Here is a 20,389-nt window from a genome sequence, read left to right as displayed (position 1 = left end):
CAGCGGGTCCCCCCACCCTGTCTGCAGGTGCGCAAAGGAGACAGTGAGGACCCAGGTACTTTCTGCAGACACTGAGCTGTGCCCTCTGAGGACACAGGGAAAGATACACCTGCCTGGGTCCCACCCTCACACACAGAAACAAGGCTGATGTGAATTAAAGGCAGAATCAGTGCCTCCTAAGAATCGTTAGTCTGGTATTAGAGCTGCCACGACAAAACACCACAGCCTGGGTGCTTTAAACAAACACACTCCCTCACAGGCCTGGAGGCCGGAAGTCTGCGATCGAGGTCCCAGAAGGCTTGATCTCCCCTAGCCTCTCTCCTGGACTCGCAGACGGCCGCCCTCGTGTTGCCCGTTCACACGGTCAATCCTCTGTGCGTGCTTGCCCCTGGTGTTTCTGGGTCCCGATCTCCTCTTCTGACTAGGACAGCAGTGTGATTGGGTTAGGGCCACCCTAAAGGCCTCATTTTAATTTAGTTACCCCTTTAAGGGTCCTACCCCCAAATACAGTCACATGCTAAGGTACTGAGGAACTACGGCTTCAGCATATGAATTTGGGGGGACGCAATTCAGCTCATCACAAGAACCTACTATGTACACAACTTAGCTCATGATCTTAGCTCATGATCTTATGGGTGCTTGGGGTGCTTAGGGTGCTTTATTCCTGTTTTAAAGACGAGGAGGCTGGCATTGGGACAGGCTGGTCAGGGCTCCTGGTCTGCCAGCTCACAAGTAACAGTGCAGCATTTGGGTCATCTCCGCCATGCTGCCACCTTTCGGGGGTGAAGCCGTTGGAGCTGGGCTGAGTTTTAAAAAGCCACCCGGAGAGTGGATGGGAGATGTGTGAGGCCAGAGGAGCATGCAGAGGAAGTGTCTGGGCAGGACCTTGTCCAGATGGAATGAAGAAGAGAGCTCTCCACACAAGGATGGTGAGAGGAAGGGGCCTCCTAGAACTCAGTCCACCCTCCCATTTCAAGGGTGAGGAAACTGAGGCCCAGAACACAGGGAGTGAGGCACGTTGCGTTTCTGCCTGTGGAGGTCTTGTCTTCTTCCTCTCCTCAAGGCCAGGAGGCGTTGTTGATTTCTTTGTGTTCCCATAGGGCTCTGCACACCATCCAGAATGGAGATTCAGGTGTTTCCAGAGGACTCCAGACAGAAGACACTGGGAGGAAATGGGACAGTGCGGGGAGGGGACCTTGACCTTATGCCCTGACCTGTAATGTGTTAAGGTGTGCCCTACACCTGAGGAAAAAGCAAGCACTCCTAGAGCATGAGCATGTAGATTATGAGCATGCACATGAACACGCATGCACACACACATACACACACTTATAAATTTTCACTCAGTGTTGCCCTTCAACCAATATGGAGTCAGCCTCAGAGGGCCTTTCTCTCCCTGAGCTCCTCTTCCTCTTCTGCTGGCACCCCCTGGAATTCTCCAGGTCTCCATGTTTCCTCAGGTTAGGTGTTTGCTAGACAAACCAATCTTTCTTTGACTAAAATTAGTCACCTTTCAAAGTGTCTGTTATTTTGCTGAAAGACCTGCCCAATGGTGTGCTAGGAAATGTTGAACCACCAGCTCTCTGGGGGGGGGGGCGGGGGGGGATAGGTGTATACACAACATTGAAAGAATCGATAATAGAAAAATCATAATAAAATATTTAGGAAGTGATAAGTTTTGAGTATATCTGACTCTTGTTTTTAATTTATTTGTGAGTTTTTATAGCTGCTTTCTCAACAGGGGTGACAATTGGCTCCTGGTGGGAGGAAAAAGTCTTATTCTTTTTATATATAAGGCACAGACCTATATCCAGTACATAAATAGACATACAGTATATCTGTGATATTAAAATCTCATGGGGAGGGCGGTAGGAAAAAATGTCTAGACTCATTGGGAGGCAATAATGAACACAAAGTTCATATAATTTAATTTCAATGGTGTCTGGGATTAACAGCCAGTTCATGAAATTCCTGAATATTTAATAACTTGCTCTTGCAAGCCTGTGGGAGCGGGTTGCAGCACACCGAGATGCCCCCCTGGGGTGAGGTGGGGGGGAACAAAGCAGAGAAGGGAGAGAGGAACCCCCTCTGCCACCCAGGAAGTACACCTGGCTGAGAGGAGAGATGGCGTACTGTGAGCTATTGAAAGGACAAAGAGAGTCTCCGGACCCCCAACAAATCAATGGTGCTGTCCCTCTCTCTGTCCCTGGGTCCTGGCCCGTGCCATCTCATCAGGTGGTTCCCACGTCCTCCAACAGCCCCAGGGCCTAGTCAGTGTGGCCGACGGGCGGTGGCGTCCTGCAACGCCTCCACCCAACAGGCACAACAGAGATTTGTGCGCACACCCTCACCCTTGCCCCAGAAGGGAGGCTCAGAGATTCAAATCACCTTTGTTCAGCGTCTCTGGTCCAGCAGTTCTGCTGAAAGGCCTACCTCAGGCCAGTGTGGGGGTCAGGAGGGGAGGGGCTCAGTTTTTCACTGGGAACCAGAGGGGCCCATTCAACCGTGTTCCTCCTCATAAGATGTTCTCGGGAAGAGCGATGAAGATGACACAGTCCTCAATGCTTGATTAGGCTGGGCCCCTGGAAACCTGGATGGCTTAGGGCACCCTTTCAGTGCGAGGAGGCTGGAGACCCCAGGCATGTAGTTCCCAACAGACACCAGCCTGGGGCCACACTGGGGCCTCCAGCCACTGCAGATGGCAGGATAGGGGTGCAGGAGGCCCTTCCAGGGAGCATGGAGTGTGGCTGCTCTAATTGCTTCAGGGGAACTGGTCCAGAGTCAGCCAAAGACACTTGTCTTCTGCAAACAGAGCAGAAAGAGTAACCTAGGAAGAGGAAGTTCCCTCTTCCCTCTAGTCTGTCTCTCCCCCTTTCCCTGCCCATGAGGAAGCTAGGGTCTTGCCTCCAGAGTCCAGAGGCTCTCTGAGTCCTGCACAACACCTGTGCATGGTCCTCAGAACCTCATTCTGCAAAGTCCGGGCTGCATTCCAGAGGGTCAAGCTGAGAAGTCGTCCCACACAGCATGCCCCTCTTCAGCCTTGCCTTTTCATTTTCCTGCCTATAAAATGGGCCTGATCATTGCCTTCCCACCCAACCAAGGAGTATGAGTAGGTGGCTGTGCCTTGAGTGCTCTGTGGTTGTGGGGACGGGTCCTTCCATCATGGCCCATTTGTGCCCCCAGCTGCCCCGAGGCCTCTTTTTACAAAGGCCATTTATATGGTTCATTCATTCACTCACTCTCCAAAAACTCCATGGGGACTTGCTCCACTCACTACCCACAGGACTGCCCTTGTCTGTCCCTAGGCCAGCTTCCAGCTGTGGAGCTTTTTCAGGCCTCCCTCAGGAGTCCTCTGAGGCCAGCCTGTTGGGAGCCGAGGGAGGCTGGGACCCACACTAGCAGGTGATGGCCAGTGTCCAGCACGATCTAGAAGGGTTGGCCGTAGGACTCCAGGCTGGAGTGGTGGGGGTCCCAACAGGTGAGCTACATGCCTGGGAGGCCTGGCCAAGGTCACCAGGCCAGAGTTCAGGAGCAGGACTTGTAATCCTGTACTCGCCATGCCCTCCCCACCTCACAGGCTTAGCACATGCTGTTCCCTCTGCCTTCTTTCTTCATTTCCATTTGACTAACGCCCATTCGTCTTTTCGGTACTGGCCCACCATTACTCCTCTGGGAAGCAACCTTCCCTCATTTCCACAGTTACCACAAATCTCTGTGATTACTGTGTTTAGAGCAAAGGGAACCTGTTTGGGGCTAAATGTTTTGAGTGTGAAATTTTTTTTAAAGATTTTATTTATTTTTAGAGAGAGAAGGGAGGGAGAGAGAGAGAGAGAGAGAGAGAGAGAGAGAGAGAGAGAGAGAGAGAATGAGAGAGAAACATCAGTGTGTGGTTGCTGGGGGTCATGGCCTGCAACCCAGGCATGTACCCTGACTGGGAATCGAACCTGCGACACTTTGGTTCGCAGCCCGAGCTCAATCCACTGAGCTATACCAGCCAGGGCTTGAGTGTGAAAATTTGATTAATGTCCATGTCTTCATGGATCCTCCCAATAGCAGATAGAGTGTCTGGTTTTGCTCATCATTACACCTCAGTCTAAAAATTTATTGATTGAATGAATGAATGTATGAACGAATGAAATGAACTGGCACCCTCCCCAGGTGGTGTTCTCCACTCTGTGCTGCAATCAACTGTTTGCGTGTCTGTCTCTCTAGGACTGGAGGCAATGGGACGACTGGGTGAAGAATACCAGGTGGTGGAACCACACTGATGGGGTTTACATTCGGGCTCTGCCACTGACTAATTAAATAATAACCTTAGACAAGTTATAAATATCTCTGTGCCTCGACTTCCCCATCTGTAAATTGAGGGGAATAGTAAATGTGTTAATGCAGTGAGATACTTAGAGCAGGGCCAGGCAGATAAATGCTTCCAGGACTGTGGGTGCTATTACCCTATCTGTGCCCCCCGCACCCAGACCCCAGGGCCTGGGGTATAATGTGTGTTCAATAAAAGTTTATTGATTGAATCAGCAACATTTGGGATTAGTCCTGGAAAGAAGAAAGCTGAGAGAGGGAGAGTGTGAGACTGAGGCGAGGACGGAGGGTCAGAGGGTGGAGAACTCAGACGGCCAGAAACCCAGCTGCCCCACCGCCCCTGCCCTAATCACACCTTCTGGAGCTGCCGCAGCAGTTCACTCCGGGAGCGGCCGTTGACTCCAGCCCGGCTGCTCCCCAGCACTCAAAGAACCACCGGCTGGCACCCCCTTCCCAAAGCTCTGGGTTTGGGAAGGGGGTGGCAGCTCCACAGCCATCCTCCCAGCCTCCAGGTTCTAACAATACAACTTCTACCCTTCACTCCTCCAGCCCCGGGGACGCCTTAGCTGCTTTCATGGTTGTGACCTGTGATACTTCAGCATTCCCTCTTCGCCTTTTCAATTCTTCAGTTGCTAATTAACAGTTCTTCATATTCGAGCCTCTCTGTTAAAATGACTGGTGTACCTTCTGTCTCCTGACTGGACCCTGGCCAATATAATCATCAGATCCCTGGACCTGAGTGGGGGTCAGGCTGTAACACAGTCAGAAGTGGGCGCAGCCCCAAGACACCTCGCCTTGCCTCCACTCAAAGGACAAATGGCTGCTTCAGCCCCTTGTGGGTGCTGGGGCGGGGGTATCCAATCAGACTGGAAAAGCAGGGCCACACAAAGGAGCCGTGGCTCCGCACAGAACTGCCTGCTTGGGTAAATGCCCAGACGAACAGTAGCCAGTAGCGTGCTGGGGGTGGGGGCAGGGCGGGTGGAGCAGGGAGATGGCAGGAGGAGGGGCTGAGTCCCCAGAGTCTCTTCTTCCTGGACTGCGAGGCTCCCCATTTCCCTTCAGGATTCTCTGGAGAGGCTGCCCTGTTCTACTCTAGACCCTTCTGGTAAAATGTGGAGCTTTCCTCCCTGGCGCATGTCAGAGACAGTGACATGAACAAGGGGGTTTTCAAAAGTACCCCAGAAGTTCAGGCCTGGCCCAGCTTTGGTATTTGTTAAAGCTCCCAAGTGATTCTGCTGTGCAGTCAGGATTGACATCCACGGAGTCAAAACGACGTATTTGAACAGCAACTCTCAAGTTTGAGGGTACGTCAGGCAGGATTGCCAGACTGCCAAGCCTCCCCCAGTTTCTCATTCAGTAGTTCTAGGGCAGGGCCTGAGAATGTGCATTTCTTACAAGTTCCTGGCTGATGCTCTTGGTCTGGTGACCACACTCTGAGAACCCCTAGCTCTCAGAGTTGGGCAGCCGAGGTTCTACAAGATGCAGTTGACAGCCCACCTAAGGGGGCTGAAAGGTTGGATGAAGAGCCACACACGGTACCTGCACCTAATAATGTTCAATGAACTTGTTACCACCTCGAATACAATGATTAGGAGGTGAGGCTACAGAAGCCTTGAGTTATAGCATGCATGAGTTATAGCATCATTTCAATCAGAGCCTCAGCTTCCCCATCTGTAAAATGGGAATAATAGCACCCTGGCTCAGCCCCCTTCACAGGTGGTGGAAGGACCGAAGAAGTTCCCTGCCATGAAAGTGTTTTGGATACTATGACGCCCAGCAGAGAGTTTCATTGCAAGGAGTCCACCACACCCTGGAGCCACAGGCAGGGCTGTCCGCCCACCAAGGGCATCTGAATCAGCAGCTTCAGCTGCCAGTGAGAGGGATCCCAGGGCCTCCCCCTGCTGCCCGCGTGCTTCCCTGCCACCCTCGGGCTTTGGCATGACTGGGTGAGGGAGTGGCTGGTAGTTCTTCAAATATCTAAGGGCACTGCAGGCACAGCCGCCCCCACCTCACCAGTGCTTCTGCTGAGACAAGGAATGTGGTGGCAGAGACCAAGGTTGTGCGAGGATTCCTCTCCCAGGCTCTCACCACTCAGTGGCCATCCAGCCGCCGTCTTCCTTGTGCCTCCCACTCCCTCTCCCACCTACCCACCCAGGCACCTCTGCCCACCCGAGGCCAGGGAGGGGACACGGGCAAAAGCAACAGTCCCCCAAGAGCCAAGAGAACTGGAGGAAATGGCTGTTCTACTTGGGTTTGGAACTTGTCTGTGTGGCTCCATCCATTTTCAGTTCAACTCACAGACACATATTGCACATCTGCTGGCGTGAGGCTGACAGGCTAATTAATATTAATGCTTCCTGCATTAGAAAAAAAAAAGACGTATTTGGGAAGAATGGCCTCACACGGGCTGCGTGGGGGAGAGCTGGGAGCTGAGGGCAGTGAGGGCGAGAAGAGGGAGTCGTGCCCCACACTGCTGGCGGGGAGGGGCGAGCAGGCTTCACTTTACTCAGGGTGGTTTGACAGGACAAGTCAAAGGCCTCAGAATTGCTTGTCTGACCGGGGGGCTCAGGGTTAGGATTTGATCCCAAGGAAATATCCCAAAACGACCGGCCTGGTCTGAGACTTGGCTCCAGTGGCGGGTGATTTGGTGCACGTTATTACGGCCTTGTTTCTCAGATGGGGCAAATACTTGCACCCGCCGCACAGGTTCAAGAGGAGATGAGACAAGGCCTCGCATGCTGTGTGTAAGTGGTCACCGATGTTAGCATCTTGGTTGGGGTTCCGCCGAATGCAGACGCCAAGGTGGGGTTTGGGGGGTCAGCCCAGGAAGCCACGGGCTGTGGGGCGATGTGGTGGGAGGGCAGGAAGCCCCGCACGGCGCATCTCCCCAGATGCACACAGATTGCTGCTCAGGAAAATGCCCGGCGGGAGTCAGGACGGTGAGGGAGGGGACCTGGGTATCTCTGTTCCTTAGTCTTGCATTTAAAATGCTCAGGACTGTTTGCCTCCAGAATTCTTTTACATGAGAGAAAAATAAAGCTTTCAGTGGTTTGAGCCATTTATTTTGCTTTTCTGTTACACACAGCTGAGTTTAATCCTGATCTGAAGCTGGAGGCCAGGGGCTGTCCGCTCAGGAAGTTGTCCAAGACCCAAGGACACAGGCAGGCGCTGTGGTGCCAATATCACATCAGGAAATGATCTCTCCAGGGGGCCCTCCCCACCCGCCCCTCCCCACCCTGTGGGCCTAATGCCGCAGAGAAAAAGGTCCTGCTAGGCAGGGCTTCACTCCTTTTGCCCCAATCCCCAGGTGTCTCGCACCCCCTTGCTGCTCACAGCTGCCATGGTGCTTCCCCAGGCATGTGGTCCACGCCCCCAATCCTTCCCAGGTGCTTCTTCACCACTTACCTGCGCGTGTGCCCTTGCCTGTGGTCTCTGCTCTGTTAGGCAGCAGCCAGGACGCCTAACAAGTGACTGAGTTAGTGCATCGTCCTCCCAGGCAGCAAATGTGAGTTTTGACAGGGTCAGAAAGGCCACACTCAGAGCCGAATGACATGGAGATCCTGGTTTCCTGGTTTCGTCTGGTTTCCTGTTCTCTCTTCTTCCCTCCTGCACCCCCTCCTCCCCTCCAGTGGCACAGCTGGCCCCAGCCAGGGCTCCGACCTCAGCAAATGCCAGGGCCCCACCCTCCTCCACCATCTGGCCTGAGCTGCCATACAGAAAGTGAAAGGAGGAGTTGGAACAGAAAGAAAAATAATAAAGCCACTGAAAGAGAAGAAACAGCTGGCAGAACATTGGAAAAATTCCCAGGCGGGAATTCCCAGCCCTCAAGGGCTCTGCCAAGCTGACATTCTAAAAGGTTGATCTTGAAATTCCTTCTTAACTTTGTTGCCAGTTCGAGGGAGAACCCGCCCCAGAGGGGGTGGGTGTATGTGCATGAAGTTGGAGTTCTTTTGAGGGTCAAGGCAGAGAGCTCAGGAGGGAGGGAGAGGGTAGGGCCAAAGGGAATAGGGGAGGGGAAGGGCTTGGATCCTGGTGGTGGGCCACACGATGTCTGCGGGTCCAGACCCTTTTGGGATTCCTGGAGGCAAGGCCTTTCCCTGAGACAGAATGGAGACAGGATGAGGGCTTGGCAAAGCCGTGGCAAAGATGGGGAGCATGCAGGCGTGGGGAAGGGCTCTCTAAGAGGCTTTACTGGCAGCAGTTAGGTGGTGGCAGCCAAAAAATAAAGGTGGCTGCTCTCACCTAAGTCAGAGTGAGATCCTACATTCATTCAGGAAATGTGTCTGAAAACTGGAAGAGATTGAACCAGGGATCTGGCTTGTGCTCCCAATGGAGCACGCAGGGGCGGTACCACCCAAACAAAAGCATGGCTCTAGCCACACAAAACCTGCAGGCTGGCCACTGGCAGGGGCTGGCACTGGGGTTGCCAATGAAAAAATGTGAAGGGTCCCGAGGTGCAGGGCTGGGAGGGAACAGGGGCTGGGGGAGAATAGCAGTGGGTCTGTGGCTAACTTGAGCACCGAGTTTGCAGACTGGCTGACAGATTTTGGAAAGAAGGACAGATGCTGAACCTCGTACACATCACGGCATCTTCTTGCAGAGCCTGGGAGGCCCTTCGAGCCCCTGCTTATAGACTTTGGGCTTGACACATGAGCAAGGCCCCTCATCCCTCACGAAGTGCAATTAATGACAAAAAGAACAATCCACAGTGAACTGGTAGTCAGTCGTCTTTGATGGGAGGAAACAATTTCTGCCCATTAATTCTGTTCATGAATTCCTAAGCAAGGTATATGGCCTGAGGAATACTCCAAGCCCTGTCTACTGATTCTTCCGTCTTCACTTCTCTCCTCTTCCTGTGTGAAGCCAGTGGGCTGCACAGCCCCTCAACCCCCAAGTCCCTTCAGCCATCAGCCCTGCCATTAACTCCACATGTGCCCCCAGATTGATTTTCTGAAAACACTGGGGCCCCACTTTCCCTGCCCAGAGTTCACCACACTGCAAACCACCCCCCAATACCTGCAACCTGACATCTCACCCTCTTTCACTAAGGGGAGTCAGGTGTCAAGGTCAGAGCATGGGCCACAGGTTCGAATTCTGCCTCCACCACTCAATGCCTATTCACCCGTGAACTAGAGATAATAACCATAACTACTTTATGGGGGTGTTTTGAGGATTAAATGAGTAAATAAAGTACTAAAACTGGCATGCAGTAAGTGCTCGATAAGTGTGAGCTATTACTATTTATCGTTGTTATTCATAGAATGTCCACAGAAAATGGATTTTTGTTTCGTTCGCCAGCTCCAGCTCAGTGACTTGAGCAGTATCTACTACATAGTAGATGCTTAATGAGTGTGTGTTGGATTTATTTATTGCTGTAAACCCTCTGTGCCAACCTGTAACATACTTTACACACCCTTACCTCCACGCCTTGGCTCGTGGCATTTCCGCCTCTCGAAGGGCCCTACCCCGCCAGCTCCAGCCCCTCCACCCTTAGAGGCCCTCCCTGGACCCAGAACCTGCACAAAACAAGCACTCGGAGAAGGCTCATCCATTTCATTTGTGGCTGGGATTTTCTATGCTTTGGCTACAAAAGTTTCCTCATTGACTTGGGTGGCCCCTAAGAAGTGCAGCACCCTTGCTCCTATATACTATATATATATATATACACACACACACACACACACACACACACACATACTTTCTTGTGGCTTTGACGTCGTTCAGGGAGGGCTTGTCAGGTGAAGCCACCTTAATAACTAGACATAACTAGACATGTGGTCTCCAAACCACAGTTTCTGGGCTTCCTCATGGTGAGTTGAAAGATATGACATCTGTTTACCCAAGAAATACGAGCCTGGGAGCCCCACATCCACAGGCTGCTTTCCACCCTGGACGGGGCCACAGCTGCCTCTGACTTGGCTGTTTATGTGCTAAAAAAAGAAATTCCATGGTGACCAGTTGACTCAAGCCAGCTCCCAATGTGAAGCGGTAGTTTCAAAGTAATCCCTGATGACACCAAATGTTCTCCACCCAGGCCTTAAAAAAAGAACAAGAGCAAAACTCAAGCAGGAGGGCATGTGAGTCAGTGCTCTGCACGCCTGGAGTGTGCAGTGCTGGGAGCTGGAGACAGATCTGGAAGGTGTCGGCCCAACACCCTGCCCTAAAAGAGCAGACTCGCCTCCTCTGGAGAGGGGCCCTCCTCCCCACTTCCTGAGAAGGCCCATTCCACCTTTAAGAAGGTCCTCTCTGGAAGGCTGGGGTGGGCAGAGGACAGGGACTGGTCCCGAGTGGCCGGCCTGGGCCAGGCTGTACCTGGGTCTCCTTGAAGTGCGTGATTTCACATCTCCTCTGCAACCACAGGCGAGCACTCATCACATTCCAGGCCTTCTTCAAAGTGCATTACATGCATCACTGCCTTTTAATCCTCACACACAGCCAGGAAGGCAGGCCCACTTCCCTGCCATTTTATGGGTGGAGAAACTAAAGCCCAGGGAGGTTAACTGTCCTGCCTGCACCACTTGAAGATGTCCAGGCCGGGTGGAGTCTGGCTGGGCTGGGCCCAGCACCCGGTCTCTGAGTCTAGGGCTAAGCGGAATTTAGTGCAGGCCCTCCGTTCCCACTGGAGCGCCACCTCTTCCCCTCCAATTCTGCTGCCATGCTTCACGCCTCCTGGTGCCCACTAATCTGTGTGAACTTTGCCCTCTACCCCAATTCACTCAGGAGGAGGACTCACTGATAAAGAGGACATCGCCCAGGTTTATAGTTTCCGCCTAGCCTCTCTGGCGACACCCGAGACTGCTGCTTCCCCTTCCCCTCACCCCACTCACAGACACACTTCACACTCACGCACGGTCACCCAGCCACCCTCAGTCACACTGGTCACACACAACACACTCACACGTCACATATACATACTCAGAAGCACATGCGCACAGTCACCCACCCCTGGTGGTCAATGGGTGAGGACCAACAGGCTTGAATATTTACTTTCTAGAAAATCATGTCTGCCTCTCCTTGCCAGTAAACCTAAACCTCCTTTGCATGGGGTAGAGTCAGCTCTTCCCCACACTGCCATCTTGTGACCTGAGCCCAGAATTGCGGGCTCTGTGCCCTGGGACAACCACTTGCAGGAAAGTTCCAGCACCTCCAGTACAGGTGAGCTGTTGGGGAGGTCAGCATCTACAGATGGTCCAACTGAAGGGAAGAAAATGGGCTCTTCCCTCCCGCATCCTCGCAGGGGCACTTTGTTAACCTGGGACACGGGTGGGCACACCACTTGGACCAGCATGTGGCAGGACCCTCATGACAACTAAGCCTACAATCACTGTACAATCATGGGGTCACTGACCTACATCTGCGTCTTCTTGGCATCCTTAGACTTGTCCTAGGAGTGGATCTGGCCCACTCTAGGTAAGGAAGGTTTCACAGCAGGTGACTGTATGGCCTGACACCAGCCCAGGAGCTGCTCTTCCCTCCTGCCCTATGGCCTGTGGCTGGGAGCTTGCGCTCACAGAGGGAAGTATGACTGACTCTCACCTTGAACTCACTTGCCCCACCCAGAGACACTCTCCCAGGTCTCTGCCTTTGGTGAGGAAGCCCAGGATGTGCCCCCACACCTTTCCTCCCTGAGCTCAGAGCCAGCGTGTTTCAGGCAATCATTTCATCCAGTGTCTTACTTTTTACTTTTTACTTTTTTACTGTTTTATTTTTTGGCCCTTGGTGCAGTGAGATGAATTAACCCTACTCCCTGCTCCAATGGGGAACCATCAGTCCCGGCTAGACCCCACATTTTACGCATTCCACTCCCCTGCCCCCCGTGGGTCACTGCCATTCCCCTGCCTCACGGGCAGCCAGTCCAGTAGACCCTCTGTGTTCTCAAGTGTGGGGTTCTGCAGGTGTGTTGCCATGTAGCATTAACCATTCTTTAACAATGTTTATTTAATGTGTTTGGGGACAGGGTTAATGGATACACGTTAAAAAGTGACAACACCTGGAGGTCACTGAGACTGCATTCATGATTATGGAAGTGACTGCACTGTGCCCAAGTTGTTTCCTAGGACACAGAACCTCTGGACTGTGGGCCATGGGCACCCCGATGGGGCATGGCTGTTAGAGGCCTGGCCCCTCACCTCAGCTCTGCCCCAGGCTTACTAAGACTCCTGAGGTTCTCATCTATTAAACAGCAGGTTACACAAAGGCTCCCCCAATGTCCCATCTACCTTAGTGTTTGCCATTATGAAAGTTGTCGTCTAGAACTCACGGGCCCTAGAATTCATTTATTTATCTAATAGATTCTTACTGAATATCTATTCTGATGCCAGATGATTTCAGTTCCAACCCCAGCTTCCTCACTTGCTACGTGACATTGAGCAAGTTACTTAATGTTTCCTAAAATGGAGATAACAGCACCTATTCTCCAAGGACTGCTGAGAAGGTCAAGTTAACACAGGTGAAGAGTGCCTGGAACTCCCAAGCATTCAGTAAAGGTTTTTTCCTCCCTTTAAACCCTATACCAGCCCCACAAAGTACTGTTCCACTTTACAGATGGCAAAGGAGCAAAGCGCTTGCCCAGGCTGCATAAATGGTATTGCCAGGAGCCAAATCCAGGTCTCTAGACTGAATGCAGTGCTTTTCCTACCAAACACAGCCGCAGCAGGGCCTTGATCCCCAACATATAACCTGCAAACACTCTGCAAAGCCTCCCTGGTGCCAATCTGAGTGACACAAAGCAACCCCGGGGCTGCTGTGGAGACAATTTTGGCTCTGGTGGTCTCTACTCCTTATGGATATCCTTCTCCCATACCACAACCTCTACACCCACGGGCCCTTTCTGAGAAAGAACCTACTTTCTCTATGGGATTTGGGGGATCCCCGTTCACCAAGAAGCCTCTGGAGCATGTGAACCCCGATGCCAGGCCTAGTAACAGCATTATCCACACAGCACAGTGCTGGAGGAGCACGGGCCTGAGAGGTCGGGTCTTGGGTCTAGTTCTGGCTGTGCATATCCATCCTCACTCTGGGTTCCTTTCCTTCTCTAAGCTTCAGTTTCCACATCTGCACAATGAGGATAGTAACTCTTAACGGGGCCGTGTGAGGATTACACTTATGTGGCCCCTGCAGAACAAAAAGCCTGTTAGGTAGCCTGACACTGCCCTGGACAACAGCCACCCACTGTGTGCATTTAACATTGTTCCCGTCCCCTCTAGGAACACGAGTCTGGACCTGCCACCCTTACAAAGAAAACAACCTTACTCCTAACTCTTGTTTTTGCCAATCCTTTAATTTCAGTGATAGAAAGGACCTTGCAGGCCATCTGGTCCCAGGGTGGCACTCTTGCCTCAGCTGGAGGGACACTGTGGTCCACCTGCTTCAGAGTGCAGGCCACCATGTGAGGAACATGTCACCGCTGGCCCAGCTGCCCCCTCCTACAGATGGGCAAACCGACTAAGTGAAAGTCCCCTTCCTTCTCTCCCTCACCTGATGCTCAGAACTACCAGATCCGACCGCTGTGTGGGCAGAGCCAGGCTTGGGCACCACCTGACCAGCACAGGGCAAGGCCTACATCACACGTGACTACTTGCAATCACCACACCATGAGGTTTCACAGACTGATGTCTCTCTTCAGCATTCTTTAAAATTATCCGATAGAAGATTTCAGGAAACAATTTGCCCACAATCCACTTGTCCTCCACCTCAAGGAATAATTTTGACCATTAAACCAGTGCTTGTTGCTTTAGCCATTAAAACAGTACACATTTGTTTCTCTTAGAAAAGAATGGAAATATTCACTGGAACCCCAAAACAGCCAGCTACAAAACAAGGCAGGCCAAAAGGAAGCAGACTAAAATCTTTTTCAGTGAGGGGAAAGCCCAGGACACTTCTGTAGTAATGGCAGCAGGCCTAAGGACAGCACAAACCCAGGAGCCCTGGGAATGCAAAGCTAAGGGGGCCTAAAAGCCCTACCCAACTGGCTTATTCAGCACCGGTCCACTCCCAGGACTTCAGGGCTGGGTAGGCCACAAAACTGGAGTTGGTCTCTGGCGGGGAATGGTCAATACCTCAAGTTGTCATGAGGGTAAATATGGCACCATAGGCACAGGCCCCTCACACATGGGAGTTCAGGGGCAGGTGTGGGCACCTCTGAGGCCCCTCCCATCTTGACTGGGCGTTGGGCTTGGAGACTCAGAAGCTGCGGGTTTCAAACTGGCTTAAACTTCCTACTTTGTTCTCGACCTTAAGGGAGGCATTTCCTCTTTCTGGAATTGTTTCCTCATTCCCACAGTGGGGCCCTATCACCTAACACCTGCTACACACAAATGAAGAGACTTCCAACTCCCAGCACAAGTTAGAAAACAGGATAGAAAAAACTACTTATGAGAGCTAGAAACTATTGGGTCCCCTTTTTCCTTTCTTGTTTATAAGTGTCCTTTCATTTTCCTACCATGGTCATACACTACCTTTGAATTAAAAATGAGCAATTAAAGGGGATGAAGTGGAGCTAACACAACAGAAAACGCTGAACTTGTCAACTTCCAGAACCTCCTCTGTGCCACAGTTGTTGCTACACGTTACCTCAAGGTTTTGGTCCCAACAAGCCTGCAAAGGAGGCAGTGTGGCCGCCACTTCTCGGATGTGCAAATGCGTTCCTAGAGACGTCAAAGGCTGTACCACTCGCAGGCTGTGGTCATGTGCAGGGCTGTGTCATGGTGGTCAGCCCTCCAGCTCTGGGAGAGAGGAACCTTTGCCCTCCCCTGCAACATGGCCACAGAGCCCCTGCACAAAGCCTTCCCACCAGAGTCACACTCCAGGAACCTGCTTCTGGGGAACCTGCTCTGGGTCAAGGTCAAGTAAATTAATTATTAAGTAACAGCCTTGTGCCCAGCCAGTTTTCAGTGTATGAACTTACTTTTTAAATATTTCTGTATAAAAGCACTGCGTACACTTGGTATTCTTCTATTCATTAGTGACAAAACGTATTCTTTAAACAAGTGTTAATTATATAGTGATAAGAAACATCTCCTAACGATTTAGTTTTCTTTTTTTTTTAATTGTCATCACATTGGCCAGGGAGCTTAACTGACTGACCTAGGGAGGTATAGAGATACTAGACGTCTGTCACACAATGTAATTATTTCCTTTTCTGAAAAAGGAAGAAAAAAAAAGGCAAGTTAAATTTCTAAACAACCTGTCATTTATACGAACACTAGTTCTTTCAAAAAACAAATGTTGATAAATTATATTTTTGAAATCCTGGGCTAGAGCCCACCTGTTCTCCCATGCTCCAGAGGCACCACCACCTGTGGTCAACGTGCCTGCACCCTGGTGACACCAGCACCCCACCCAATGTTGCTGCACCACCGACAGTGAAACTGATGGAGCAATACAGACCAGTCCCTCTGTAGCCTGGAAAACCCACCTTAAGACACCATTCTCACGCTGTCAGGTGTCTGCCTGGTGCTCAAGGATCCCAATCCAGCCACAGTGAGGAAGTGATAGAAAGGAGAGATCAGGGGAGAGCCTTTGGCACAGGTTCCTGCACAAACTACTGGCTGAGTCACTGACTCCTGGAGCCAGTACTGTTTGCCCTCCGTCTGCGGCTTTATCTGCCAGGGAGATGGGCAAGTGGCCAGGGCCCTCTCAGGTTGGGGACTGCACAGCCTGGCTGTGGCATGCTGCCACACTGGATATCATGACTGGCCACTCAGGAGCAATGGGCTGGAAGTCAGGAGGCCGAGTGCAGTGCAAAGATGGCTCCAGCTGGGTTCCAGGGAACCCTCACCCCCAATCCTCCTGCTCCTTTGCCTCAGGCTATCTGCAGAGCAACAGTGTGGGCAGCATAAGGAATTCTCACACAGCGCTGCACGAGTCTCTCAGGCATTTGACTGTCCTTAGAATATATACATTGGTCTCAATGTTAAAAAACTATCTTTTAAAACATAAAAACCTATTCAACCATTATACATATTTTAACATAATAAAATAACTGTTGTTCTGGGGGAAGACCTTCCTATCTTGTCACTTCTGGAACTGCAAAATGATGTGTTAAAGAATGTTACCACTTGCCATTTACTTGTCTGTACAACCAAAATACAGGAGAAACTGGGTTCTGAGGTCAACCTAAGGTTGTGTTCATCAAAACATGTTTCCTGTCTAAGTCAGTATTACCTACTAGAACTTTTTATAGCAGTATCATTTAAATCAACATACTTTATTAAGTTTTTATTCCAAAAAAATGTCTGGGTAGTGTTCAAGTCTGAAAATCAACATCCCTATAAAAAAAATAAAATTTTTTAAAAAGAAAATCACCATCCTTTAATGAGCTCTAAGTTCTCCTCTGGCTCAGACTTTCTATTCATCTCCAATTCTACACCCTGTACAAATTTACAGGGTCTTAAACTTGTCAGCCCACATAAAGCCTTGAAGTTTCTTCTCTTTGCTTTTTTATGCACATGGCTTTTTCCTGTATACAGCCAGCTTTGTAGCCAAAGCCCATTTTTCAACACTTAGCTCAAGTACCAACCTCTTCTACACAAAATATTTCATGTGGCTCTTGTACCTAACCCTGTTTCTTCATTGCTATGGTGAGATTAACAGAACCTCCCAAGTGGTGAGGTTTCAGTGAGCTGGTGGTTCGTGTATGTAAAATGTTTAGGCAAGTGCTGGCACATGAGTTCAATGGGGCAGTACTGCCTCCTAGTGGGTGGTTGGGAAACTGATGTGGGTTTTCTTTTTAACCATCACACTGGCCAGGGAGCATAAATTAACTTTAGAGACGGATGTGCTACTAGATAGATGTCTGTCACCTAAGAATTGCCCACACCCACAGGACTGAACCTATTACAGATATAAAATATTTAGAGTACTTGCATAGCCCTGGCCAACTGGCTCAGCTGGATGGAGCATTGTCCTGTAAACTGTGGGGCTGTGGGTTCAATCCCTGGTCGGGGTGCATACTGGAGGTAGCCAACCAATGTTTGTTTCTTTCTCAAATCAATAAACATCCTCAGGTGAGGATAAAAAAAATAAAGTAACTTGCATGAGGCCAGAGAAGATGATTAAATGGACTAAAGACATTGCCCAGATATCACTGAATAATCCATTACTGTGTGCATCTGCACTACTGTTTTTCCTAACCAGTTATTCCCTTCTATCAAAGGATGTATACTATTTAATACTTTTACAGTATTTAAGTGCCAGGAACTGTCTTGAGTCTCATGTATTGATTCAACCCACGGGACAGACATTTCATTTTCTCCCTGCCCCATGTTATAATAAGCAAATTATTTTTGACAGTTTTACTGTTTTTGAGAGAAAAGGGAAGGAGAGAAATATTGTTCTTCCACTGATTTATGCATTCACTGGTTGCTTCTTGTATGTGCCTTGACCAGAGATCAAATCCACAACCTTGGCTTATCAGGACAATGCTCTAACCAACTGAGCTACCCAGCCAGGGCCTTCACATAGTTTTTAGGGCCCAGCTTATTTGTGAGATTATTATACTTCATTTCTCCAATTCAGCAGTCTGTTACTTCTCTTGGTGTGTTATCTCTAGTTCAATTAAGCTTTCCCTTTCTCTCATCATATGCAGGTAAACCCGTCTATTGTTCAGGGCTCTAGTTTTTATTTTGGTGTCTACAAGTGCTGTAACTCTTAACTTTTCTGAGGGCAAGTATGAAATGGCTCCAAATGGGCTCAAACACCTTCCTATGTCTTCTAGTGGTTATACCTAACATATATAGAAATACACTACTTTATAAACTGCTTTCCTTTAATTTTTTTATATTAAAGACTTCATCTTGACTTAAAAAAAAACTGAACGCCAAAAATGGATTTCACTTTAGAACAATCATTCATTACAAATTTTTTCTACAGAAAGGGAACCCAAGTCTGTTAAGGTTGAGACCAATCTGAGCTTTTGGAGAAAATGGGAGATGACCCAAACACCATGGAGTGGATAATGAGAAAAAGCACAATTCAAGTGGATCAGCATGCAGTAATTCAATTTTCTTTTCCTGTCTAGTTGTCATTTTTCTCCCCCACCTTGCTCAAGAGGTAACCCCAACACTAGCACTGTGAACATGCTGAATGGAGCAAAGGAAAGCAGCATTTTCTGGTGATGACAATCTCATCCAACTGCTAAATAATACCAAGATAGGAACCCTCAAAATGCTGGGGGTTTTCAGTCCAGCTCCGTGGCTTCTATACAGAAGCCAGGCTGCCTCTCCCAGCAAGGTTAAGAGGCAAGAACAGGGACAGGGAGAGGATGTAGCCAGCCCACAGGATCCCAGGCTAAGGGCACAGATGTGCCTTGTTCCACATACAAGGATGGGGGGGTGGGGGAAGGGAGCACACAAATAGGCCAATAGGACTACCATGGGACAAAAACAGACTTGAATCCTGACTGCTCTTATAGAAGAACAACCTGGAGAACTTTTAAAGCCTACAACCACCAAGTTCCCACCACACACTAAATCAGAGGCTCTAAGAATGAGACCGAGAACCACTGACGGTCATCAACATATTCTGTGAAGTATTTTCTTTACCTCCCCCCCATTTTACAAATAAAAAATTTTACAAATAGCCCCAGCTGGTGTGGCTCAATGGATTGAGTGTTGGCCTGTGAAACCAAAAGGGTCACTGGTTTGATTCCCAGTCGGGGCACATGCCTGGGTTGCGGGCCAGGTCCCCCCACGTGGGACGTGAGAGCCAACTAAAAATTGATGTTTCTCTCCCTCTTTTTCTCCCTCCCATCCCCTCTAAAAGTATATTTTTTTTTAATTTACAAATAAAAAAATTATGTGTAGCCTTGGCCAGGTACCTCAGTGGTTAGATACACCAAGCTTGAAGGTTTGATCTCCAGTCAGGGCACATACAAACAGCAATCAATGAGTGCATAAATAAATGGAGCAAATCCACATTTCTCTCCCTCCCCCTTCCCCTCCCTCTCTTGATAACTTTTTAAAATTAAATCCATCTATTAAAAAAATTTATTTGTACAATTTTGGCACACAGCTAAAAGATGAAAATTCAGATCTAAGCAAGTATAATTTTAAAAGCGCTTTAACACTATTTTAACTCTTCATCTATCCTCTTTCGTATCTGCCTATTCCTGGATTTCAGAAGCCTGTTTCTTTAAATCTGCCTAGACCCCTACACCCCTTTAACTACAATGGTTCCTTCTCCTGACCTTGGACCACTCTTATCAGTATCCCCTCAAACTGGACAATTGACTCAAGAACCAGGAGAAACATGCTCCCAGTACGCAGGGGGAATGCAAGAATGCATAGGGGGCACAACACTCTCCTACCCAGCACCAAAAGGAGTCAGTTTTGCTAAAAGCTTCCTTGAGTGCTTTATTGCCCTACCAGTTTCTGTGAGCCTGCCACATGACAGCTATTTGCTAAGCATTGTGTCATGCCTTGTCCTGTGCCATCTACGTGTCACACTACATTCTTGTGGTATTAACAGTAGCAAGTAGTTGTTTCCTATTGTTATCCCTATTTGGCAGGTTATAAAAATGAAACCATAAATATTATGTAGCTGGTCCAAAGTCACCCTGGCAAGTGCTTCCAAGCTGTAGTATCATACTGCTCCCCAGAACTTGCACCTAGATTAGCTGTTGTCCCACTTCTGCCACAGTGCCCATGTGAACTTGGGCAAATCCACCCTCTCATCTTCAAATGTGGGCTGAGACTGTGGACTCAAGGCTTCTTCCAATTAATATCCACCTGTTCCTGCAACCTAAGTTACATTGTTCCAGTTCAATCACTGCTGGGATGGGATCTTAGACAACCCATCTAGCTTTCCTGGTACTTCAGTAATAACATAATCATGTCTGCTGCCCTGGCCGGTATGGTTCAGTGGATTGAGTGTTGTCTTGCAAACTGAAGGGTTGCAGTTTGATTCCCAGTCAGGGTACATGCCTGGGTTACAGGCCAGGTCCACGCCCCCTCCCTGCCCCCACAGGGGGCACGAGTGAGGCAACCACACATGTGATGTTTCTCTCTCCCTTCCCCTCTCTAAAAATAAAATCTTTAAAGAAACGATTGCTCATCACATATGCCTCTCTGGAAGA

This window comes from Phyllostomus hastatus, unplaced genomic scaffold (genome assembly GCF_019186645.2).
Source record: "Phyllostomus hastatus isolate PE091 unplaced genomic scaffold, TTU_PhHast_1.1 phas_contig_40, whole genome shotgun sequence".
NCBI lineage: Eukaryota > Metazoa > Chordata > Mammalia > Chiroptera > Phyllostomidae > Phyllostomus > Phyllostomus hastatus.
Note: the sequence above shows the minus strand (reverse complement) of the source record.